Here is a 27,229-nt window from a genome sequence, read left to right on the forward strand (position 1 = left end):
TAAAAATCAAGTAGAAGATAATGAGTGTTAAAGAAGGTAGACAGAATCCCAAAGAAGTAGTAGGAAAACCCAGAGATCATTGTGTCACAGGAGCCAAGAGAAGGGAGTTTCAAGAATTTACAATAACCAGCACACAATCAGAAATTACTAGATATGTGAAGTAGTAGCAAAATGTTACCTATGTCCAGGAAAAAAATTAACAAAAAATAGAAACAGACCCAGAGATGTTGGAATTAATAGACGAAGACTTTAAAACAGCCATTATGCATATGTTTACAGGTTTAAATAAAAAGATAAACCTAATGAGTAAACAAATGGATACTCTCAGTAGAGAAATGAAAATGATAATAAAATATCTCAAATAAAAAGTTCACTGGATGGGCTTAGCAGCACAGTGGACACTGAAAAAGAAAGGATCAGTGAACTTGAAGACAGAATAGTAGAAACTATCCAAACTGAAGCTAAGAGAAGAAAGGCTAGAGAGGTAGTCTCTGTTATCTGTGAAATGGTATTAAGGGTTCAAATATTAATGTAATTAAAGCCCCAGAAAAAGAGGAGAGAGAGATTTGAGATTAAAAAAAAAAAAAAAAAAAAGAATAGAGATTGGAGATAGAAAAGTTTTGAAAAAATATGCAGTCAAAATTTTTTCCAAATTTGATGAAAAATATCAACATGAAAATCCAAAAAGTTCAATGAACACCAAACAGGAATGGAAAATGATGGCAGCTGCTTGACTTCAAATCTCCCCATAAAACTTTAAAAACCCTTAAAATAAATAGAGTGAAAACAGAAAATAACATTATGGCTTTAGCATTACTAAGAATTGGAGAATACTACAAGCTGTAAATGATCAGCAAGTAGAAAAATGCATCATATTCTAACAGTTACCTTTTGCCTACTGCTTCAAGCCTATGGATATGGAAAGTGAAGTAGGGAAGTATTAAAGAATGGTATCAAAAATAGTAGAGGGCATTAAGGACTTACATAAGGTATGCACACTCTCAAAGCCCAACTAAGTTAAGAAATGCTCTACACAATTTGGAATTTGGCAGTTCACACCACCAGCTGCAGGGAAAAGATGTGAAATGAGTGAGGCCCAGAAGTGGCAGCCCTGGAGAAGCACCGCTTGTTAGGGAGAATGAGATACAGAGAAGTGGTGGTATTCCTCGGTGAAATAGCAATGAAAGGAAAGAAAAAAGAAAAGATAAAATTAGTTTTTCTAGGAAAAAAGACACAGTAGTCCCTTTCTTTTTCTTCCTAACTTCACCATCAACATCTTCCATAAAAGAAGCTTCACAGAAAAGGGCAGAACTGAAAGGAAATGCTGATGTCACACGATGAACTCTCTCCACAGAATGAAGAGGTACAGAAAAACAGCAGTCATATCCAAATAAAACTGTTGTAAAAAGTGAACCAAGGTAATTCAGCTGAAGAAAATACTCCCTCACCTCAGGGGCAGGGTGTGGTGGGGGGAACGATGAGCTGAGGAAAACTGTAACATAATACTCCCACAAAAATTAATTTTCCTCAAAATAGAATTTGGAGATATGTAAAAAGCATCAGAAATATAAAACTGAATCAGAAATATAAAACTCAGCAACACAAATAGATCAAGAAAGAAGAAAAGGAAGAAATGAAATGATAGTCATTGAACATAGGAAGAATATCAAAGAAAATGGCAAAATCATACCAGAAATGTAGACAAAATTATGAGGCCCAAGGGAGTATAAATTTAAATGGAAATTTAACAAAAGGCATTGAAGGAAAGCAGGAAAAAACAAGAGAGCAAAAGGGAGGTAAAGAAAGAAAGAAAAAAGGTCAGAGGAAAGTGATAGAAGTGGAAGACCAGCCAAGGATGTCCAACTGGAGTTCTTGAACGAGGAGAGCAAAACAATGGAATATAACTATTATTTAAAATTATAATCCAAGAAAACTTTCTGGAAATAAATCAGGAATTGAATCTACAAGTGAAAGGGTTCACTTGAAAAAGTTAACCTGGCATTATTATATCAGAGCCATATCCTAGTAGAACTGCTAAGCTTTAAAGAGAAAGAAAAGAATCCATATGGCCTTTTGGAGGAAACATAAAATAGCTTGAAAGGAGAAGAGGATTTGGCTGACACTGGATTTCTCAACAACAACATATAAAGCAAGACGTGAGTGAAGCAGCACTTTGAGAAGCTTGAGAAAATGCAAGTCAAGAACTTTATATCTAGCCAAGCTGTTCTTCAAATGTTAAAAATATAGAAAAGCAGTTTTGAAGAAGAAAGAACACAAGAATACTGTGCCCACGTGTCCTTCCTGACGAATCCACTGCAGAATTAAGTGTACTTTATTCAACTAAGAGCTGACTGCAGACACTTCAGCAGGAGGATTGAAGGTGGGCATTCATTTCATATATAGATCTAGGACTAACACAAAGTTGGAGATATGGGTATAAGAATGGTAGTTAAACATTGCGTTTTCTAACAGAATAGAAACAGTACAATTTTTAAAATGGGAGAAGTGGGTAAGAAAGTAGAATAAGATCATTGAATTTACACTATAAGTAATAGCCAAAAGATATGGTAAAAGATTAAAAAATTCTTGAAAAGGTAATAAAGAGTACTACAAAGGTAACCATTAGAACAAAATTAAACATTTTCCTAAATACCAAAAGGAATTTTATAAAAAGGAAAGAAAATACACAAAGAGCATTTTAAAAATAGGTTTGATGATTAAATTCAAGCCAAAAAAAGAACCGGTTTTTCAGTTTATTTTATACAAAACAAGAAAATTACATGCAAGTGGTAAGCTCATATGCATCAAGTGTTTAGCTTAGAAAAATAAAATACTCCTAGGAAACAATTTATCTTTTGTTCACAGGACAGTCAAATAGATCTAATAGCGCATCAGTTCTAGATGAGTACTTAAACCGAATGAAAAGCAGCCCAACAGCAGCTACTTTGCACCAACCACTTACTATGTCTAGCTGCCTGCTGGTCACTAAGCCTTCACTGCAACACTGAGGCATTATTTTTATGGATGAGCAAACTGAGACTCAGAGAAGTTAACAATTAGCAGTAGGTCACTTCATTATAAATGGCAGAACCAAGCTTTAAGTATAAGTGTGTTGACACCAAGGCAATGTGTCTTTGCTACTTTGTGGTAGAACACTGTTTTCCTTCCATATCTCTTTCTGTCATCAGGTTCTAGCCCAGAATACTGGCCATTTTTTAGCTATTCAGTGCAAGCATTGAGTGAAATTGTGAATTTGCCTGTCGCTGACTCCAGGGAAGAGATGAGTCAATCAACTCTGAAGAATCAAGATTTCCAGAAGATCTAAAGCCCCCTTGCCTCCCTTTTTCTCAGCTACCCATCAAATAAGAGAACCCATTGCAGAACCAGAAGGGACATTATCCAAGCTGTCTGAAATCCCGGTTGGTACTCCAGGCTTCAACAACTGCAGCACAATGAGAGACAGCAAAGAACTTCCTGGCCTTTGACAACCCCCTGTCTTCTAACATACTGAGGTTAATCAGACCCAGGACAATTTGGAAGGGGCTCTCTGCCACAACTTGGGGAGTGGAGGTAGGGAAGGCCATAGGAGCCCCAGCAGGTAGGCCACATAGCCTGAGTTATGGAATCTAACTCCAGTCTGTCTTCCAAATATTTCTGGGGTGTCAGATCTATGGTAGCCTGAGAGGCATATTCTGAAGCCATTTCCCTCCTAGAGATCTCGGACTTCTTTCAGCTTCTTGATGTTATTACACTAAGAGAATACGAACACCTCCTTACAGCAAATGCTGTAGTTATAAAACAGTTCACCAAAGAACCTATGTTTCCTTGAAAACCAAAAGACAATGCAAAAAGAAAAATCATTTTTAAAAGATCTTCAAAAGAGGCTTGATAATTGCATAATTAAAAGGACCTCAGGGAAGTCTCAATGCTACATAGGTCCTGGGAGAAGGCACCTGAACTACATGCCTTGGTGAACTGCATTTCTTTTAGCTTCTCTGCTTGGAATCATGAGGTCCCTAGCGTATGCTGAATTTTGAAGGCTGATTAGCGTTTTTGGCTCTTCCCTGCTGACATCACCCTATTTCCTTGGGGACCCCAGGCTCTCAGCTGTAGAAGACTCTCAGACAGACACACATTGCCCAAACATGCTACCCTGCACACGTGCTAAACTCTGAGGCTCCTGTGGAGTTGTGCGTTGTACTACTCAGCTCCAGACCACTGTGTCCGGCCCTGGCCTCCACCCAGCCCTGATGGAGGCCCCAACATATGTGCCTCAACCCACACAGGCCCCAGAGTTTGGCAAAGTGTCCCACACACAATAACTTTTGAGTCAGTGGTGCCTGCCCACCCACCTACCCCCCACCCCCACCTTCCCCACCATCTGCAATGTCTGTCTTGGAGCCCACTAATGAACTAATTAATGTGTCTTACATATTCCTGATATGGTAAATTCATGGGCTCAGGGAAGCCTATTTTGTATCTTTTCTAATTTGTGCTTCCCCTGGACAGTTTACCAATACCCTGCTGCAGGCGTTTACATTTAATATCATCAGGAAGCAGTGAATATAAATGTGCAATAAATGTGCAGCTGTCCTTGGGTTCTGCACAAGCAGTATTTTAAAAGTAAATAATGAGCTAAAAGAACAAACTTAGAGGGTAATTTCCAACCTCCTTCATGTCTCTAACACCATGAAGTTTTGCTGTATTGGTTGCATCTTTTGGCATTGTTCATATACTACGTGCCTGGATTCTGTTTCTTGAACTCGTTGGGAAATGGAATCATATTGGGGATGGCTCCGAGTTCCTTATAACCATAGCATTAGTTTCAGAGTGTTCCCTATAGTAATAATAAAAAGCTTCAAAACATGCTGAAAATGTTTTAGAACATGGTAGCTTCAAAGACGTTTGTTAAAAGGATAGGCTGGTCTGCATGGTGGCTATTTTATTGCTTTTCTAAACTTGGGTGAACCCCTGGAGGAGAAGCCCCAAACAAGGTAGTTCCACCAGCCCAGGATGCAGCAAGGTGGACAAATCACAGGTCTGCTGGAGACAAGCGGTCAAGAGAGCACGGGTCACTGCTGAGCAGAGCCAGGGTCAGGCAGGTTGAAGGAAAGGCACAAGAAAAGGACACCTCTCTGTCTGCCATAATGCCAAGGTCATGCTTCTGCTGCCTGGAACTTTCTGTCAGGCAGGAGAGACTCATATTTCTTCTCTTTAAGACAGGACAGGGGAGGAGCCAAGATGACCGAATAGGAACAGCTTCAGTCCACAGCTCCCAGCGTGAGCGATGCAGAAGACGGGTGATGTCTGCATTTCCAACTGAGGTACCGGGTTCATCTCACTGGGGAGTGCCAGACAGTAAGTGCAGGACAGTGGGTGCAGCGCACCATGCATGAGCCAAAGCAGGGCAAGGCATCGCCTCACCCGGGAGGTGCAAGGGGTTAGGGAATTCCCTTTCCTAGTCAAAGAAAGCAGTGACAGACAGCACCTGGAAAATCGGGTCACTCCCACCCTAATAATGCACTTTTCCAACAGGCTTAACAAACGGCACACCAGGAGATTATATCCCACGCATGGATCAGAGGGTCCTACGCCCACAGAGTCTCGCTCATTGCTAGCACAGCAGTCCGAGATCAAACTGCAAGGCGGCAGCGAGGCTGGGGAAGGGGTGCCGGCCATGGCAGAGTTAGTTGTTTGATTAGGCAAACAAAGCAGCCGCAAGCTCGATCTGGGTGGAGCCCACCACAACTCAAGGAGGCCTGCCTGCCTCTGTAGGCTCCACCTCTGGGGGCAGGGCACAGACAAATGAAAAGATAGCACTAACCTCCGCAGGCTTAAATGTTCCTCTCTGACAGCTTTGAAGAGAGTAGTGGTTCTCCCAGCACGCAGCTTGAGATCTGAGAATGGGCAGACTGCCTCCTCAAGTGGGTCCCTGACCCCTGAGTAGACTAACTGGGAGGCACCCCCCAGTAGGGGCGGACTGACACGTCACATGGCCCGGTACTCCTCTAAGACAAAACTTCCAGAGGAAGGATCAGGCAGCAGCATCTGCAGTTCACCAATATCCACTGTTGTGCAGCCACCACTGCTGAAACCCAGGCAAACAGGGTCTGGAGTGGACCTCTAGCAAACTCCAACAGACCTGCAGCTGAGGGTCCTGCCTGTTAGAAGGAAAACTAACAAACAGAAAGGACATCCACACCAAAAACCCATCTGTACGTCACCATCATCAAAGACCAAAGGTAGATAAAACCATAAAGATGGGAAAAAAACAGAGCAGAAAAACTGGAAACTCTAAAAATCAGAGTGCCTCTCCTCCTCCAAAGGAATGCAGCTCCTCACCAGCAACAGAACAAAGCTGGACGGAGAATGACTTTGACGAGTTCAGAGAAGAAGGCTTCAGACGATCAAACTACTCCGAGCTACAGGAGGAAATTCAAACCAATGGCAAAGAAGTTAAAAGCTTTGAAAAAAAATTAATTAGACGAATGGATAACTAGAATAACCAATGCAGAGAAGTCCTTAAAGGACCTGATGGAGCTGAAAACCAAGGCATGAGAACTATGTGATGAATGTACAAGCCTCAGTAGCTGATGCGATCATCTGGAAGAAAGGGTATCAGTGATGGAAGACAAAATGAATGAAATGAAGCAAGAAGAGAATTTAGAGAAAAAAATAAAAAGAAATGGACAAAGCCTCCAAGAAATATGGGACTATGTGAAAAGACCAAATCTATGTCTGATTGGTGTACCTGAAAGTGATGTGATGGGGAGAATGGAACCAAGGTGGAAAACACTCTGCAGGACATTATCCAGGAGAACTTCCCCAATCTAGCAAGGCAGGCCAACATTCAAATTCAGGAAATATAGAGAACACCACAAAGATAATCCTCGAGAAGAGCAACTCCAACACACATAATTGTCAGATTCACCAAAGTTGAAATGAAGGAAAAAATGTTAAGGGCAGCCTGAGAGAAAGGACGGGTTACCCATAAAGGGAAGCCCATCAAACTAACAGCTGATCTCTCCGCAGAAACTCTACAGGCCAGAAGAGAGTGGGGACCAATATTCAACATTCTTAAAGAAAAGAATGTTCAACCCAGAATCTCATATCCAGCCAAACTAAGCTTCATAAGTGAAGGAGAAATAAAATACTTTACAGACAAGCAAATGCTGAGAGCTTTTGACACCACCAGGCCTGCCCTAAAAGAGCTCCTGAAGGAAGCACTAAACATGGAAAGGAACAACCGGTACCAGCCACTGCAAAACCATCCAAATTGTAAAGACCATCAAGGCTAGGAAGAAACTGTAAGAGCAAAATAACCAGCTAACATCATAATGACAGGATCAAATTCACACATAACAATATTAACTTTAAATGTAAATGGACTAAATGCTCCAATTAAAAGACATAGACTGGCAAATTGGATAAAGAGTCAAGACACATCAGTCTGCTGTATTCAGGAAATCCATCTCATGTGCAGAGACACACATAGGCTCAAAATAAAGGGATGGAGGAAGATCTACCAAGCAAATGGAAAACAATAAAAGGCAGGGGTTGCAATCCTAGTCTCTGATAAGACAGACTTTAAACCAACAAAGATCAAAAGAGACAAGGCCATTACATAATGGTAAAGGGATCAATTCAACAAGAAGAGCTAACTATCCTAAATATATATGCACCCAATACAGGAGCACCCAGATTCATAAAGCAAGTCCTTAGTGACTTACAAAAAGACTTAGACTCCCAAACAATAATAATGGGAGACTTTAATGCCCCACTGTCAACATTAGACAGATCAATGAGACAGAAAGTTAACAAGGATACTCAGGAATTGAACTCAGCTCTGCACCAAACAGACCTAATAGACATCTACAGAACTCTCCACCCCAAATCAACAGAATATACATTCTTTTCAGCACCACACCACACCTACTCCAAAACTGACCACATAGTTGGAAGTAAAGCATTCCTCAGCAAATGTAAAAGAACAGAAATTATAACTAACTGTCTCTCAGACCACAGTGCAATCAATCAAACTAGAACTCAGGATTAAGAAACTCACCTAAAACTGCTCAAATACATGGAAACTGAACAACCTGCTCCTGAATGACTACTGGGCAAATAATGAAATGAAGGCAGAAATAAAGATGTTCTTTGAAACCAATGAGAACAAAGACACAACATACCAGAGTCTCTGGGACACATTCAAAGCAGTGTGTAGAGGGAAATTTATAGCACTAAATGCCCACAAGAGAAAGCAGGAAAGATCTAAAATTGACACCCTAAATCACAATTAAAAGAACTAGACAAGCAAGAGCAAACACATTCAAAAGCTAGCAGAAGGCAAGAAATAACTAAGATCAGAGCAGAACTGCAGGAAATAGAGACACAAAAAATCCTTCAAAAAATTAATGAATCCAGGAGCTGGTTTTTTGAAAAGATCAACAAAACTGATAGACTGCTAGCAAGACTAATAAAGAAGAAAACAGAGAAGAATTAAATAGATGCAATAAAAAATGATACAGGAGATATCACCACCGATCCCACAGAAATACAAACTACCATCAGAGAATACTATAAACACCTCTACACAAATAAACTAGAAAATCTAGAAGAAATGGATAAATTCCTCAAACACATCCATCCTCCCAAGACTAAACCAGGAAGAAGTTGAATCTCTGAATAGACCAATAACAGGCTCTGAAATTGAGGCAATAATCTAATCAATAGCTTACCAACCAAAAAAAGTCCAGGACCAGATGGATTCACAGTCAAATTCTACCAGAGTTACAAAGAGGAGCTGGTACCATTCCTTCTCAAACTATTCCAATCAATAGAAAAAGAGGGAATCCTCCCTAACTCATTTTATGAGGCCAGCATCATCCTCATACCAAAGCCTGGCAGAGACACAACAAAAAAAGAGAATTTTAGACCAATATCCTTGATGAACATTGAAGCAAAAATCCTCAATAAAATACTGGCAAACTGAATCCAGCAGCACATCAAAAAGCTTATCTACCATGATCAAGTGGGCTTCATCCCTGGGATGCAAGGCTGGTTCAACATATGCAAATCAATAAATGTAATCCAACATATAAACAGAACCAAAGACAAAAACCACATGATTATCTCAATAGATGCAGAAAAGGCCTTTGACAAATTCAACAACCTTCATGCTAAAAACTCTCAATAAATTAGGTATTGATGGGATGTATCTCAAAATAATAAGAGCTATCTATGACAAACCCACAGCCAATATCATACTGAATGGGCAAAAACTGGAAGCATTCCCTTTGAAAACTGGCACAAGACAGGGATGCCCTCTCTCACCACTCCTATTCAACATAGTGTTGGAAGTTCTGGCCAGGGCAATTAGGCAGGAGAAGGAAATAAAGGGTATTCAGTTAGGAAAAGAGGAAGTCAAATTGTCCCTGTTTGCAGATGACATGATTGTATATCTAGAAAATCCCATTGTCTCAGCCCAAAATCTCCTCAAGCTGATAAGCAACTTCAGCAAAGTCTCAGGATACAAAATCAATGTGCAAAAATCACAAGCATTCTTATACACCAATAACAGACAAACAGAGAGCCAAATCATGAGTGAACTCCCATTCACAATTGCTTCAAAGAGAATAAAATACCTAGGAATCCAACTTACAAGGGATGTGAAGGACCTCTTCAAGGAGAACTACAAACCACTGCTCAAGGAAATAAAAGAAAGAGGATACAAACAAATGGAAGAACATTCCATGCTCATGGGTAGGAAGAATCAATATCGTGAAAATGGCCATACTGCCCAAAGTAATTTATAGATTCAATGCCATCCCCATCAAGCTACCAATGCCTTTCTTCACAGAACTGGAAAAAACTACTTTAAAGTTCATATGGAACCAAAAAAGAGCCCGCATGGCCAAGTCAATCCTAAGCCAAAAGAACAAAGCTGGAGGCATCACGCTACCTGACTTCAAACTATACTACAAGGCTACAGTAACCAAAACAGCATGGTACTGGTACCAAAACAGAGATATAGACCAATGGAACAGAACAGAGTCCTCAGAAATAATGCCACACATCTACAACTATCTCATCTTTGACAAACCTGACAAAAACAAGCAATGGGGAAAGGATTCCCTATTTAATAAATGGTGCTGGGAAAACTGGCTAGCCATATGTAGAAAGCTGAAACTGGATCCCTTCCTTACACCTTATACAAAAATTAATTCAAGATGGATTGGATTTCTGCATTTCCATCTGAGGTACTGGGTTCATCTCACTAGGGAGTGCCAGACAGTGGGCGCAGGTCAGTGGGTGCACACACCGTGCACAAGCCAAAGCAGGGCGAGGCATTGCCTCACTCGGGAAGCACAAGGGGTCAGGGAGTTCCCTTTCCTAATCAAAGAAAGGGGTGACGGACAGCACCTGGAGAATCGGGTCACTCCCACCTGAATACTGCGCTTTTCCAACAGGCTTAAAAGACCGCGCACCACGAGATTATATCCCGCACCTGGCTCGGAGGGTCCTACCCCACGGAGTCTCGCTGATTGCTAGCACAGCAGTCTGAGATCAAACTGCAAGGCGGCAGCGAGGCTGGGGGAGGGGCGCCCACCATTGCCCAGGCTTGCTTAGGTAAACAAAGCAGCCAGGAAGCTCGAACTGGGTGGAGCCCACCATAGCTCAAAGAGGCCTGCGTGCCTCTGTATGCTCCACCTCTGGGGGCAGGGCACAGACAAACAGAAAGACAGCAGTAACCTCTGCAGACTTAAATGTCCCTGTCTGACAGCTTTGAAGAGAGCAGTGGTTCTCCCGGCACGCAGCTGGAGATCTGAGAACGGGCAGACTGCCTCAAGTGGGTCCCTGACCCCTGACCCCCGAGCAGCCTAATTGGGAGGCACCCTCCAGCAGGGGCACACTGACACCTCACACTGCAGGGTACTCCAACAGACCTGCAGCTGAGGGTCCTGTCTGTTAGAAGGAAAACCAACAAACAGAAAGGACATCCACACCAAAAACCCATCTGTTCATCACCATCATCAAAGACCAAAAGTAGATAAAACCACAAAGATGGGGAAAAAACAGAACAGAAAAACTGGAAACTCTAAAAATCAGAGCGCCTCTCCTCCAAAGGAACGCAGCTCCCCACCAGCAACCGAACAAAGCTGGACAGAGAATGACTTTGACGAGCTGAGAGAAGAAGGCTTCAGACAATCAAATTACTCTGAGCTACGGGAGGACATTCAAACCAAAGGCAAAGAAGTTGAAAACTTTGAAAAAAATTTAACCAATACAGAGAAGTGCTTAAAAGAGCTGATGGAGCTGAAAACCAAGGCTCGAGAACTACGTGAAGAATGCAGAAGACTCAGGAGCCGATGCAATCAACTGGAAGAAAGGGTATCAGCAATGAAAGATGAAATGAATGAAATGAAGCGAGAAGGAAAGTTTAGAGAAAAAAGAATAAAAAGAAATGAGCAAAGCCTCCAAGAAATATGGGACTATGTGAAAAGACCAAATCTACGTCTGATTGGTGTACCTGAAAGTGTTGGAGAGAATGGAACCAAGTTGGAAAACACTCTGCAGGATATTATCCAGGAGAATTTCCCCAATCTAGCAAGGCAGGCCAACGTTCAGATTCAGGAAATACAGAGAACGCCACAAAGATACTCCTCGAGAAGAGCAACTCCAAGACACATAATTGTCAGATTCACCAAAGTTGAAATGAAGGAAAAAACGTTAAGGGCAGCCAGAGAGAAAGGTCGGGTTACCCGCAAAGGGAAGCCCATCAGACTAACAGTGGATCTCTCGGCAGAAACCCTACAAGCCAGAAGAGAGTGGGGGCCAATATTCAACATTCTTAAAGAAAAGAATTTTCAACCCAGAATTTCATATCCAGCCAAACTAAGCTTCATAAGTGAAGGAGAAATAAAATACTTGACAGATAAGCAAATGCTGAGAGATTTTGTCACCACCAGGCCTGCCCTAAAAGAGCTCCTGAAGGAAGCACTAAACATGGAAAGGAACAACCGGTACCAGCCGCTGCAAAATCATGCCAAAATGTAACGACCATCGAGACTAGGAAGAAACTGCATCAACTAACGAGCAAAATCACCAGCTAACATCATAATGACAGGATCAAATTCACACATAACAATATTAACTTTAAGTGGACTAAATGCTCCAATTAAAAGACACAGACTGGCAAATTGGATAAAGAGTCAAGACTCATCATTGTGCTGTATTCAGGAAACCCATCTCACATGCAGAGACACACATAGGCTCAAAATAAAAGGATGGAGGAAGATCTACCCAGCAAATGGAAAACAAAAAAAGGCAGGGGTTGCAATCCCAGTCTCTGAGAACACAGACTTTAAACCAACAAAGATCAAAAGAGACAAAGAAGGCCATTACATAATGGTAAAGGGGTCAATTCAACAAGAAGAGCTAACTATCCTAAATATATAGGCACCCAATACAGGAGCACCCAGATTCATAAAGCAAGGCCTGAGTGACCTACAAAGAGACTTAGACTCCCACACATTAATAATGGGAGACTTTAACACCCCACTGTCAACATTAGACAGATCAACGAGACAGAAAGTCAACAAGGATACCCGGGAATTGAACTCAGCTCTGCACCAAACAGACCTAATAGACATCTACAGAACTCTCCACCCCAGATCAACAGACTATACATTTTTTTCAGCACCACACCACACCTATTCCAAAATTGACCACATACTTGGAAGTAAAGCTCTCCTCAGCAAATGTAAAAGAACAGAAATTATAACAAACTATCTCTCAGACCACAGTGCAATCAAACTAGAACTCAGGATTAAGAATCTCACTCAAAACCACTCAACTACATGGAAACTGAACAACCTGCTCCTGAATGACTACTGGGTACATAACGAAATGAAGGCAGAAATAAAGATGTTCTTTGAAACCAACGAGAACAAAGACACAACATACCAGAGTCTCTGGGACGCATTCAAAGCAGTGTGTAGAGGGAAATTTATAGCACTAAATGCCCACAAGAGAAAGCAGGAAAGATCCAAAATTGACACCCTAACATCACAATTAAGAGAACTAGAAAAGCAAGAGCAAACACATTCAAAAGCTAGCAGAAGGCAAGAAATAACTAAAATCAGAGCAGAACTGAAGGAAATAGAGACACAAAAAACCCTTCAAAAAATTAATCCAGGAGCTGGTTTTTTGAGAGGATCAACAAAATTGATAGACCGCTAGCAAGACTAATAAAGAAAGAGAGAAGAATCAAATAGATTCAATGAAAAATGATAAAGGGGATATCACCACCGATCCCACAGAAATACAAACCGCCATCAGAGAATACTACAAACACCTCTATGCAAATAAACTAGAAAATCTAGAAGAAATGGATAAATTCCTTGACACATACACTCTCCCAAGACTAAACCAGGAAGAAGTTGAATCTCTGAATAGACCAATAACAGGAGCTGAAATTGTGGCAATAAGCAACAGCTTACCAACTAAAAAGAGTCCAGGACCAGATGGATTCACAGCCGAATTCTACCAGAGGTACAAGGAGGAACTGGTACCATTCCTTCTGAAACTATTCCAATCAATAGAAAAAGAGGGAATCCTCCCTAACTCATTTTATGAGGCCAGCATCATTCTGATACCAAAGCCGCGCAGAGACACAACCAAAAAAGAGAATTTTAGACCAATATCCTTGATGAACATTGATGCAAAAATCCTCAATAAAATACTGGCAAACTGAATCCAGCAGCACATCAAAAAGCTTATCCACCATGATCAAGTGGGCTTCATCCCTGGGATGCAAGGCTGGTTCAATATATGCAAATCAATAAATGTAATCCAGCATATAAACAGAGCCAAAGACAAAAACCACATGATTATCTCAATAGATGCAGAAAAGGCCTTTGACAAAATTCAACAACCCTTCATGCTAAAAACTCTCAATAAATTAGGTATTGATGGGACATATTTCAAAATAATAAGAGCCATCTATGACAAACCCACAGCCAATATCATACTGAATGGGCAAAAACTGGAAGCATTCCCTTTGAAAACTGGCACAAGACAGGGATGCCCTCTCTCACCACTCCTATTAAACATAGTGTTGGAAGTTCTGGCCAGGGCAATTAGGCAGGAGAAGGAAATAAAGGGTATTCAGTTAGGAAAAGAGGAAGTCAAATTGTCCCTGTTTGCAGATGACATGACTGTATATCTAGAAAACCCCATTGTCTCAGCCCAAAATCTCCTTAAGCTGATAAGCAACTTCAGCAAAGTCTCAGGATACAAAATCAATGTGCAAAAATCACAAGCATTCTTATACACCAATAACAGACAAACAGAGAGCCAAATCATGAGTGAACTCCCATTCACAATTGCTTCAAAGAGAATAAAATACCTAGGAATCCAACTTACAAGGGATGTGAAGCACCTCTTCAAGGAGAACTACAAACCACTGCTCAAGGAAATAAAAGAGGATACAAACAAATGGAAGAACATTCCATGCTCATGGGTAGGAAGAATCAATATCGTGAAAATGGCCATACTGCCCAAGGTAATTTACAGATTCAATGCCATCCCCATCAAGCTACCAATGCCTTTCTTCACAGAATTGGAAAAAACTACTTTAAAGTTCATATGGAACCGAAAAAGAGCCCGCATCGCCAAGTCAATCCTAAGCCAAAAGAACAAAGCTGGAGGCATCACACTACCTGACTTCAAACTATACTACAAGGCTACAGTAACCAAAACAGCATGGTACTGGTACCAAAACAGAGATATAGACCAATGGAACAGAACAGAGCCCTCAGAAATAACGCCACATATCTACAACTATCTGATCTTTGACAAACCTGAGAAAAACAAGCAATGGGGAAAGGATTCCCTATTTAATAAATGATGCTGGGAAAACTGGCTAGCCATATGTAGAAAGCTGAACTGGATCCATTCCTTATACCTTATACAAAAATCAATTCAAGATGGATTAAAGACGTAAACCTTAGACCTAAAACCATAAAAGCCCTAGAAGAAAACCTAGGCATTACCATTCAGGACATAGGCATGGGCAAGGACTTCATGTCTAAAACACCAAAAGCAATGGCAACAAAAGACAAAATTGACAAATGGGATCTAATTAAACTAAAGAGCTTCTGCACAGCAAAGGAAACTACCATCAGAGTGAACAGGCAACCTACAAAATGGGAGAAAATTTTCGCAACCTACTCATCTGACAAAGGGCTAATATCCAGAATCTACAATGAACTCAAACAAATTTACAAGAAAAAACCAAACAACCCCATCAAAAAGTGGGCGAAGGTCATGAACAGACACTTCTCAAAAGAAGACATTTATGCAGCCAAAAAACACATGAAAAAATGCTCACCATCACTGGCCATCAGAGAAATGCAAATCAAAACCACAATGAGATACCATCTCACACCAGTTAGAATGGCGATCATTAAAAAGTCAGGAAACAACAGGTGCTGGAGAGGATGTGGAGAAATAGGAACACTTTTACACTGTTGGTGGGACTGTAAACTAGTTCAACCATTGTGGAAGTCAGTGTGGCGATTCCTCAGGGATCTAGAACTAGAAATACCATTTGACCCAGCCATCCCATTACTGGGTATATACCCAAAGGATTATAAATCATGCTGCTATAAAGACACAGGCACACGTATGTTTATAGCGGCACTATTCACAATAGCAAAGACTTGGAACCAACCCAAATGTCCAACAATGATAGACTGGATTAAGAAAATGTGGCACATATACACCATGGAATATTATGCAGCCCTAAAAAACGATGAGTTCATGTCATTTGTAGGGACATGGATGAAACTGGAAACCATAATTCTCAGCAAACTATTGCAAGGACAGAAAACCAAACACCCCATGTTCTCACTCATAGGTGGGAATTGAACAATGAGAACACATGGACACAGGAAGGGGAACATCACACACCGGGGACTGTTGTGGGGTGTGGGGAGGGGGGAGGGATAGCATTAGGATATATACCTAATGCTAAGTGACGAGTTAATGGGTACAGCACACCAACATGGCACATGTATATATATGTAACAAACCTGCACATTGTGCACATGTACCCTAAAACTTAAAGTATAATAATTAAAAAAAAAAAAAAGACAGGGCCATAATACACATTTGGTGATACAATTAAGAAACATAATATTGGAAAGTTGCTGACCAAGTGCCACCTAGCATTCCTTCTCTTGTACTAGCCACATGCCCACTCCTCATGGCTACTGCTAGCCTCATCTAAGAACTGGGGCCCCAGCCTGGCAGGATAAGTGTGGCTCCATGCTTTAAGCCAGAGAATTTAGGAGACTATGATCTGTTGCTGTGTCAATCTGAAAGCTGAGGGATCTGAAGGGTACGTGGTACCCATTCTCTGACTCTCACTCCCAAAAGTCCTTTTCTCCCTGGGTCAACATACGGTTGGTGCCCAAGGCCCTTCCTAGGAATTGGAAGCCAACAGTGACACAAAGCACTTAGGAGGCACACAACCACAAATGTGTGAGGTTTGCCTTCCCACATTTTCTGGACCCATGTTCAAGCCTGGAACTCTCTAGTTCATAAAGGGTTTTACTCTTGCAGGAGTCAGCAAACTATGGCCTGTGGGTGGAGGGCCAGATGGGACCATACTCATTCATTTACATACTGTCTAATGGTTGCTCAAAAATCACAGAGTTGAGTAACTAAGACAGACTGGAAGGCCCACACAGGCAAAAAATGTACTATCTGGACAACCACATAAACAGTTTGCAGGCCACTGATTTAGAGTAAGACCAGTTCTCCTGGGGGCAATGGATTGTCTTTGCTTTCAGCTTGGCCAATGCCCCTGGGTAGGGATGGAGAGGGAGCCCATCTCTCTAGTTGATTCTGATTAAAAGAACCAGGCTGACCCACCTGGAATGTGAGCCTCTGATCTTCCAGGCATCTGGCATGCCCATTTCTTCCAAAGAGCAGGATAGCTCCTCCCAGCAGGGGGTCTTGACTATTTGAGACCACTGTAAAAGAAAAGTAAGAACAAGTGATTCATGTTTGTGTTTCCTGTAAAATGAACATGGTTATCAGTGCTATTAACCTGGTTACCACTGACTTTGACGCAGATACAGCCGGTTCATGTTTCAGAACTTCATGAAACAGTCCTGTGCCTTCAATCAGAAGCAGCCCAAAAGACAAAATTGCCAAACTTTCTATTTGCAGTGGCCCAGGAATTATCAAATAACCTTAATTCCTATTAAACTCCTGCCTATTTACCATTGCCTAAACCTTGAGGCAAAATCTAAATCCAAACCATCACAGGTAATCTCCAATCTCACATACTTTTCCAAAAGAATCGTATGTTAGGAAAGGATGAATGATGGCTCAAAACTCACCAGTGCCGATTCTTGTGTTAGCAACCATAGTTGAGGTCAATGTTTAGAACTGGCGTGGGAAGATGTTCTCAAAACTGCAGCTTTGTGCCTTTGTGGTTATGTAACAGCCTCCTCCATACAGAGGATTACTACAAATGGGTGCTTCCTGCTGTTGTCTCATGTTGATGAGGCATTTTATATTCTGGAGGAATATTCTGGAGGGAGGAGGTTGGTGAAGACTGGTAAAGTAGAGAAGAGAGACATTTTAACAAAATATTCATATTTATCTGGTCTCTAACATGAAAGCTGCATATTTTGTGGTATATTAATTAAGTCATTTTTATAAGTTATAAATGATATTAGTACAGTAAGTCCTCACTTAATGTCATCGATAGGTTCTTGGAATCTGTAACTTTAAGCAAAACAACATACAGCAGGTTCATAAATAATATCACTTCCTTTAACGTTTTGTTATAACATTGATGAGAAAAAAATGCTTTTGTTATATCTTTTTGCTTAAAGCTATAGTTTCCAAGAAACTGTCGATGACATTAAGTGAGAACTTACTGTATAATAACATTATGTTAGAGTTTAGTGGGCTCCCAAAAGATCTTCTCTTACCAGGTAGACAGTTCTCTCTTTTAGAGATAAAAGAATTGAGCCTCACAGAGGCCGTATGACCAGTCAGAGTCCCACTATTTTCCCACCTACCATTCGCCACTAAATCCTTAGTCTGGCTGCAGAAAACAGAAAAGATTTATTTTCTCAAAAGTCAACTTCTTTAGACTACATTGACCCTAATAAGAGAATTCAGAAAGCAACTCTTAGACTCAAATTTTTCTGCTTATTGCCACCACCACACTCCCCCAGTCATATGACAAGAGTCGTTTGCAGTAGGAAGCAAAACCAGAAATGCACTTGAGCAGTCTTTCTATGTCCTTCCTTGCCTCTCCCCCATTGGGGGCCTGCATGATGGTGAGTGGCCACATAAACAGTCCCTACGTCTCCAGGAGTTCCCTTGGCCATGGCTGCTGGAATGACTCATCTTTCTCCATCTGTAGCCTAGGCTTTCCCCTTCTCCTTAATTTCCATGAGGGAGTAGTCTTAGATCAGAGCTTCCCCCAGGGGACAGGACCACAGCCCTCCCTAAAAGGTCCTGGATCTGGTATAAATCTAACCATGGGAGAAAACAGAATTCAGTTAGAGACAACATCAAGGGCAAACTTGAAGGGGAGCAAAAATCACAATATGGGTGTGGGAACTGGACCACAGAGTTACAGTGGTCATTTCCTCCCCACCACATCTTGTGAACTTTACCTTGCCCACTGCCCCAAGGGGCAACCATGTGGCTCATGGCCCTGGCCACCAATAACTGAATTGGGAGTAGACCCACTTTAAACATGACCCACTTTAACCAATCAGACATCTTTATGTAGAACTTGGAGTTGGGACACAGAAAGCCTGAGGGTGTTTTTTATCTGTGAGTGCTAGACTCACAAGATTCTGTGGGCTCAAGGACTGAGTTAGACAGTCATTTAAGGTCATGTGGTAACAGAGTATGCTTGACGAAGGGGGAGGATGGAGCAGAGACAAAGATAACTGAGAGAAAGGGAGGAGGAAGAGCAGCTCCAGACTCTAGCCCTTCAGTGATCCAGGTGCAATTCTTCAAACTGGGTTTCATAGTATTCCGTTATCACTGTGCAAGTAATCCCCATTTACTTAAGTTATTCTGAGTGGGTTTCTGGCCCTAGCAACTGAGTGCTCCCCCACCATAAGATGAAATGGCTAGGCTGGAGCTGGGAGGCAGAGGCAGTGAGTGAGGAAGGTAGACGGATTTTTCCAGAGAAAGTAAATCCTAGAGTCCAAGCATATGCACGCTATCCACACGTTCCAAATTTTAGGAGACAGCCCTGTTTCAAATGTGCCAGCTTGCCCAAATTTCTGTTTAGGCATTTGTGGTATATCTGTTTATATATATATAATTTTAGCATTGGGAAGGCCCTCCTAAGTAAGACACAAACCTGGAAACCATAAAGAAAAGAAAAGATTGACAGATTAGACTACCTAGCCCTAAATTTTAAATTGCCTTTGACAAAAGCCACCATCAGCAAAATTAAAAGTGAAGGGGCAGCTTGGGATCTAAGTGACAGCTGGAGACCCCCTGCACACTACAGACTCCCTCCTGCTGCAGATCAGACTTCTGGACAAGTCCAGCCCTGACTTTGTGGCTGTCATGACTACTGAAAATGTCGTAACTGTTGGCAGCAAGAACATGACCTCTTGCTGTCCCAAAATGAGGAAATGAAAGGGAAAAAAGAGGAAATGGGATGAAATGAAAAATGGATGCCAACAACAGAGAGTGAGCAAGAAACATTGAGAAAGATGAAAAAAATGAGCTGTTTATCTCTCCTCTGCTTTTGGGCCCTCTCCTTTGTGCTACCCTAGTGATGTGCTCTATTGGTTCATTCTTATGTTGCCATAAAGAACTGGGTAATTTATAAAGAAAAGATGGTTAGTCAGCTCATGGTTCCTGTGGGCTGTACAGGCTTCTGCTTCTGGGGGAGGCCTCAGGAAACTTACAATCGTGGCACAAGGTGAAGGGGAAACAGGCCATGAGCAGCAGGAGAGGGGCAAAGGAGATGCTACACACTTTCAAACAAGCAGATTTCCTAAGAAATTGGGGAAATGGCGCTAAACCATTAAAAGCCACCCCTGTGATCCAATCACCTCCCACCAAACCCTCCCTCCAGCACTCGGGATCACAGTTCAACATGAGATTTGGGTAGGGACACAAAGCCCCACCATACCATTCCACCCTTGGCCCCTCCCAAATCTCATATCCTCTCACATTGTAAAATATAACCATCCCTTCTCAACAGTCCCCCAAAGTCTTAACTCATTCCAGAATTAACTCAAAAGTCCAAGTCCAAAGTCTAATTGGAGACAAGGCAAGTCCCTTCCACCTATGAGCCTGTAAAATCAAAAACAAGTTAGCTACTTCCAAGATACAATGGGAGTACAGGCATTGGGTAAATACTCCATTTCCAGAAAGGAGAACTCAGCCACAACAAAGGGGCTACAGGCCCCATGCAAATCCGAAACCCAGCAGGACAGTCATTAAATCTTAAAGCTCCAAAATAATCTTGACTCTGTGTCTCACACCCAGGCCATGCTGATGGAGGGGGTGGGCTTCCAAGGCCTTGGGCAGCTCTGCAGGGTACATCCCCTGTGGCTGCTTTCATGGACTGATGTGAGTGCCTGTGGATTTTCCAGGTACACAGTGCAAGCTGGGGTCTGGAGGATGATGACCTTCTTTTCACAGCTCCACTAGGCAGTGCCCCAGTGGGGACTGTGTGTGGGGGCTCCAACCCCACATTTCCCCTTTGCACTGCCCTACTAGATATTCTCCATGAAGGCTCTGCCCCTGCAGGAGACTCCTGCCTGGACATCCAGGCCTTTCCATACATCCTCTGAAATCTAGGTGGAGGTTCCCAAGCCTCAACTCTTATCCTCTTTGTACTTGCAGGCTTAACACCACATGGAAGCCACCAAGGCTTGTGGCTTGCACCCTCTGGAGCAGCAGTCTGAGAAGTATCTGGGGCCCTTTTGGCCACAGCTTTAGCTGGAGCAAGTGGGATGCAGGGTGCCATGTCCCAAGGCTGCACAAAGCAGCAGGGCCCTGGGCCTGGCCCCATGAAACCATTTTTCCCTCCTAGGCCTCCAGGCCTGTGATGGGAGGGGCTGCCCCAAAGGTCTCTGGAATGCCTCATAGGCATTTTCCCCATTGTCTTGACTGCTAATATTTGGCTCCTCTTTACTTACGCAAATTTCTGTATTGGGCTTGAATTTCTCCCCAGAAAATGGGTTTTTCTTTTCTAACACATGGCTAGGCTGCAAATTTTCCTATCTTTTATGCTTTGCCTCTCTTTTCAGGTCATTTCTTTGTTTATGCAGATGAGTTAGGCTTTTGGAAGCAGCCAGGCCACATCTTGACCACTTTGATGCTTAGAAATTTCTTCTGCCAGATACCCTAAATCATCTCTCAAGGTCAAAGTTCAACAGATCCCTAGAGCAGGAGCACAATGCCACCAGTCTCTGTGCTAAAGCATAGCAAGAGTGACCTTTACTCCAGTTCTCAATAAGTTCCTCATCTCCATCTGAGACCTCATCAGCCTGGCCATCTCTGCCCATATCACTATGAGCATTTTGGTCAAAACCATTAAACAAGTCTCTAGGAAATTCCAAACATTTCCTCATCTTCCTGTCTTCTTCTGAGCTTTCCAACTGTTCCACCCTCTGCCCATTATCCAGTTCCAAAGCTGCTTCCACATTTTCAGGTATCTTTGTAGTAATGCCTCACTTCTCTGGTACCAATTTTCTTCATTAGTCTGTTCTTGCATTGCTATAAAAACTACCTGAGACTGGGTAATTTATAAAGAAAGATGTTTAATCAGCTCACAGTTCTGTGGGCTGTAAAGGCTTCTGCTTTTGGGGAGGCCTCAGGAAACTTACAATCATGGCAGAAGGTAAAGGAGAAACAGGCACACCTTCACATGCCCAGCAGGAGAAGGGCAGCGGAAGTGCTACATGCTTTCAAACAACCAGATCGCCTGAGAACTCTATCATAAGGCAGCACTGTGGGGATGGTGCTAAACCATTAGAAATCACCCTCATGATCAAATCACCTCTCACCAAGCCCCACGTCCAACACTCAAGATTACAATTTAACACGGGATTTGGGTGGGGACACAGAGCCAAACTATACTATGCACTAACTCATTTAAGCTGTTGTTATCTTAATCATGGGCTCACTGTAGAATGGGAGTGGTAGGAAGAAACATTAAGTGAGTGGTCATAATGGTGGCTTGGAATTCAAACCCATTCCATGTGACCCCTCACCCATGCTTGGCAAATTAAATCCATGATAATCCAAAGGGTTTCAAAATCGATTTTTTTAGGTCTAACCGTTTCCTTCCCATTCTTATCATTTCCTCTTCCCTTAAAGCAAATTCCCTTTATTCTTACCACCCACTAGAATGGAGACTTGAAATTAGGTTCTTTCAGCTTGCCAAATGATAAACAGCTCTCTCAAATTAAGCCACATCTCATCCAGAGAGAAGGCAATAAAAATAGTGATTTATGTGGTTGAGAGTACAGTGAGACGTTTTTATAGCATCACAGATGGTTTTCCAAATTGCAGAGCAGCTTTATTTCTTTCTGCATATCTCAGTTTCTCAGTCCACAATTTGAAAATAATAAAGCTGCCCTCTTCCTACTTCTTGGGTGAATTGGTTAAATCATGAAAATCTATAAATAAAAGCACTTTGAATCCTAGAGAGAAGAGTCAAATAATAAAATAATCCCATTTTTCATCCATATGATGAAATTATATAAGGTCCCCCATATAATGGGGACCTTATATAATGAGAAGGCTAGGCATATTGCTATGTTTGTGGGCAAATGATCTGACCCAGAGAACACCTGACTCCTAGGAGTGTCAAGCTGGGGAAGAGGACTCAAGTATATACACAGTACCATTATTTCAGATGTATCTTTGATAGCTCTAAAGTAACTACTGGAAACACCTATAGGGTGGCATGATAAGATAACTGAGATTTACATTTATACTTTACTACTCCCATTGGTTTTAAAAAACAAGACTGCTTGAGTTTGGTTTTCATCATGGCGGCTTCAGTCTTAGCCAAGGCTCTCCACATACTCTGTGTTCCAACTTCGACCCTAGGTGTACATGAGATCCATTCTCAGCACCTCTGGGCCCATTCCCTTCTACCCAAGCCAGGAGTGCTGGGTGCTGAGATTTAACAATCCAGATCAGAAGCGGCACCATGCAGTGTTGAGAACACAGGCCCTGGAGCAAGTCTGCTGTGTGTGAATCCCAACTCACCTCTCTGACCTGGCATATCTCCTTATCCGTGATATGGGCATGGCACTAACATACCTACTCATAGGACTCTGGGGACAGTTAAATGAGACAGGGTCCATAAAGCACTTAGCTCACTGCCTGGTACAATAAATGGTGACTACTTTTTATAGGCAATTGTGAGAAACATGGTGAATGTGGGCAGGGTAAAATAGTTGGATTGGTGCTTCTTCTGCAGGTGACATTCAACTCTTTTTGTGTTTGTTTGTATTTATTTTTCTTATAGCAAATTTCCTTTTTTAAACTGTGACCAAACAAATAGAATGATTGCTATGGTTTTACAATTTGCATGGCTGAATGAATATACCTTTGATAGTTTTTTTTATCATGTTTCTAATTGTTAGAAAAAAATTCTTTTTTTCTCTTCTGGGATTTCAGGGCATTACATTGGAAAATAGGTATTAAATTGATATGGGACAGAGGCCATGGCATATATCCTACAAAATCTGTATCTACACTCTTATATTATACTTACTTGCCCATATCTTTGAACTTGGGGCCAATCATAAGATCCTACATTCTAGTTACCAGAAAAAGAACATAGTAATTGAGTATGTAATTGAATATTGTTGGCTGGGAGTGGTGGCTCACGCCTGTAATCCCAGCCCTTTGGGAGGCCAAGGTGGGTGGATTACTTGAGGCCAGGAGTTTGAGACCAGCCTGACTAACATGGTAAAATCCTGTCTCTACTAAAAATTCAAAAAATTTAGTCGGGGGTGTTGGTGTGTGCCTGAAATCCCAGCTACATGGGAGGCCGAGGCAGGAGAATTGCTTGAACCTGGGAGGTGGAGATTTCAGTGAGCCAAGATCGCACGACTGCACTCCAGCCTGGGCAACAGAGCAAGACTCTGTCTCAAAAAAAAAAAAAAAAAAAAAAGTTTATGGGTGAGTATTGAGCTAAGTGCATTATCCCATTCAATCCTCAATCTTATGAAGCAAATACTATCATTAGCCCTATTTTACAGATGTGGAAACTGAGCCTTAGAGAAGTAAGTAATTGCCATAAGTCACACATCTGAGAAATAATGAAGTGAAAATTTGAACCAAAAGCATCTGGATCCAGAGCCCATGTTTTAGGAACTTGCTGTGGCTTTGATGCATCAGAATGTGGGAGCTGCAGGCCTGCGTGGACTAGTCTTGGACTCTTAACTGCTCTGCCATCCCACAGCAGCTGATAGGTTCATATGAAGCCACTGGCAACTGGTGCCAAGTTACCAGTAAGAAAATCAGACATTTTGATCTATCTATCAATTGAAATGTGCATGTCCAGAATAGATCTAGATATTTTTTAAAAAGCATTCAATGCCTAATTTTTAAACAAACTCCACATGCAAAGAAAATGCCCATGCATTTCTTTAAGCAGAAATATGTTAGTGAATTTGTTTCTTCTTGATAAAATGGTTAGAATTTGCTTAGAAATTCCTTTTATCATAAAGTAAAAATTATCAGCTTTAACCTTCTCATTTGTCTCCTACTGCTTCTTTTCTTGTTCTTTATTCTCATCCATCCCCTTCTCTGTCTTTGCCTCTACTCTTCCTCTATTCCTTCATAAGAATCTAAACAACTCCTTTAAACATCAATTCAAATGTTCTTCCCTTGGATAGAGATCACTTCCATCCCCTTCATAACTAGCTGGGCCTAGTACCTTTGGGTTAGCAATTTTGCCAGAGATGTTGGAGAAAAAGGGGGTAGCATTTCCTCTTGAAAATCCAGCCTGCAAGGCATTTACAATCTCATGCTGGTTTCGTAAGGCCCTGCTGTCCCTCCAGAATAGAGGCCCACAGCACTCACTAGGTACCAGGCATGGTGAACTTGCTTGCCCAAGCTCTCTAGTAGGTGGCAGATTTACCCAGGTCTGCCTGACTTTAGAGCCTATTCTTTTAATCATTATACCTTACTGTCTTTATAGACAAGGTCAGGCTCTCTATGCTTCTGTGAGATAATTTTCCCTAGGAGTGTAGATAGTTACTATAGAGACACTAGATGCCACTTGCTATAGCCCTCAGAAGTGGCATCAGACTATGCCGGGGCTTTCTGTTTTAAGGACAAGGAAGAATGAGTGTGACAGTGAAAGGTTGTATTTGTAAAGGCTGGAAGAGCAGAAATCCCCAAGTGCTAGAGAAAAGAATGTGGACAAGTGTATGGTATCCAATCATAGTATGTTAGAGCTGAGTTGGGCTTTAAAGATGATCTCCTCTAACCCCTTTATTTGCAGTTGAAGAAGTTGAGGATCTGAGACATTAAGTGAATTGTCTGAGGACACACAGCCAGTTTCTTAGCTGCAGAGCCAAGAATGAATTTTTTTCATTCAGACTAAGCTGTTTTTTGCAGTCCACCTTCACTCTACTTGGGGTTCATTTCTTTTTAAGAAGTCTCAAAGATTAGAAAATTGAGTCATTTTGAGCAATATAATGTCACAGTGTACAATTCTGCTGAAAGTCATTTTAATAGCAATGCCAGCAGATCTCCCAAATCCATGGGTTTCAAAATATTTCCGCCTTTTGCTAAGCTAATATATAGAATTTCAAAACCATATTTATACCACATACAATTTCCAAAGAGCTGGGCAATTTCCTATAAAAACTCAGCTGCGCACTGATTGCCAAGTTGGAAAACTCAGGGTTTCCTGGCAACACCCACTTGGGCTCTAGGGAATGCAAGCTTCTCAGCAAACAACCTCTCCTGACTTACGAGCTCCATCGGCAGCCATGACCCGAGTCACAGCGGCCCTTTCTGATGTTCTTGTCTCTGTCGCTTATGTTTCTCAAGAACCTGTAATCTTGCCTTAATCCCTCACCAGCTGAATACCTCCTACATGCTAAACTCCTGGAAAGAAAGGTCCACATTTCTCTCATGCTAGGAGTTTGGGACCAGAATTCAGATGAACTCATTTCTAGTACTGGTTCAAAAGCTAATGAGCCCTCTAGATTCCCAGGTCCTTAGTTTCCTCATGGGTAAAATATAGACAATAACTCCTACCTGTTCATCTTTCAGGGCTTTTCCAAAGATTTTCAACATCTGAAATTCACAGGATCATGGAGACGAACTAAACCATCATGGAGACTAACTAAACCAGATGCATCTAGCCCCTCATGTTAGAGTTGAGAAAACAGAAACCCAGGGTTTGGGGACTCCCTTGAAGTCATCAAGTTCCTGTTGATGGCAAAATCAGGACCAAGCTTCTGATCCTCCCAAATATTCCTTCACTTCTCAGTGCTGCCTGTGATGAGAAAGATCAAAGCATGCATACAATTATAAATCATGACACAGAGGCAACATGCAATTATTTAGGTACTAATTAATAGACTGTGTACCAAGTCAGCACTAATCAAATTTTTCATGCCTTGACAGGGTAGTAGCTTGTCAGGAATTTCTGAAGATGAAAAAAGTATTCATCTTAGGACAAATCCTTCTCCTTCCAGTAAATACAAGGAAAGGAGGAAGTGTAACCAGGGGTATTTAAGCTCAGCCTCCTCCAGCAGCCATCTGCTGCTGCTTTTTTTTTTTTTTTAATGTTATTGAGATGTAATTTACGTACCATAAAATTCACCATGTTAAGGTGTGCAGTAGTATATTCACAAGGTTGTGTAACTATCACTACCCTCTAATTCCAGAACATTCTCATCATCCTGTTGCTTTTTGAATGTCAGTATTGTCATTCTGTACTCGAGTACAGCTTCACTCACAAGTGGCTCTCAGTTGTATTCTGTGCTATTGCTCGTGTAGTGTTCATCTTGACCCACATGATCAGATGCCCCAAGTTCACTCTGTATTTGAAGAGCTCCGTGTCTACTAAAGGTCTGATTCCCTACTGCGGGCCAGTAGTAGGAATGAGATGGTCACTAAGCCTCAAAATAAACACTAGCAATGAGAACCTGAAAAGCAAAACTCAGCC

At 41.8% G+C, this 27,229-nt stretch overlaps 1 protein-coding gene and 1 pseudogene across 1 annotated transcript in view; both read right to left on the reverse strand.

Annotated features, from left to right (window-relative positions):
* The window catches only part of LOC100613804 (large ribosomal subunit protein uL30-like), a 105,229-nt pseudogene extending 88,205 nt beyond the window's left edge, over positions 1–17,024 (reverse strand).
* Positions 17,025–17,496: 472 nt separating this feature from the next.
* The window catches only part of RMDN2 (regulator of microtubule dynamics 2), a 207,192-nt gene continuing 197,459 nt past the window's right edge, over positions 17,497–27,229 (reverse strand). The window contains exons 14-15 of the transcript XR_010149146.1: positions 26,314–26,554; positions 17,497–17,632 (exon numbers count right to left, since the gene is read on the reverse strand). The gene's annotated coding sequence lies outside the window, so the exon portion shown is untranslated. The remainder of the gene's footprint in view (positions 17,633–26,313; positions 26,555–27,229) is intronic.

The sequence above is a fragment of the Pan troglodytes genome, chromosome 12, assembly GCF_028858775.2.
Source record: "Pan troglodytes isolate AG18354 chromosome 12, NHGRI_mPanTro3-v2.0_pri, whole genome shotgun sequence".
Lineage (NCBI taxonomy): Eukaryota > Metazoa > Chordata > Mammalia > Primates > Hominidae > Pan > Pan troglodytes.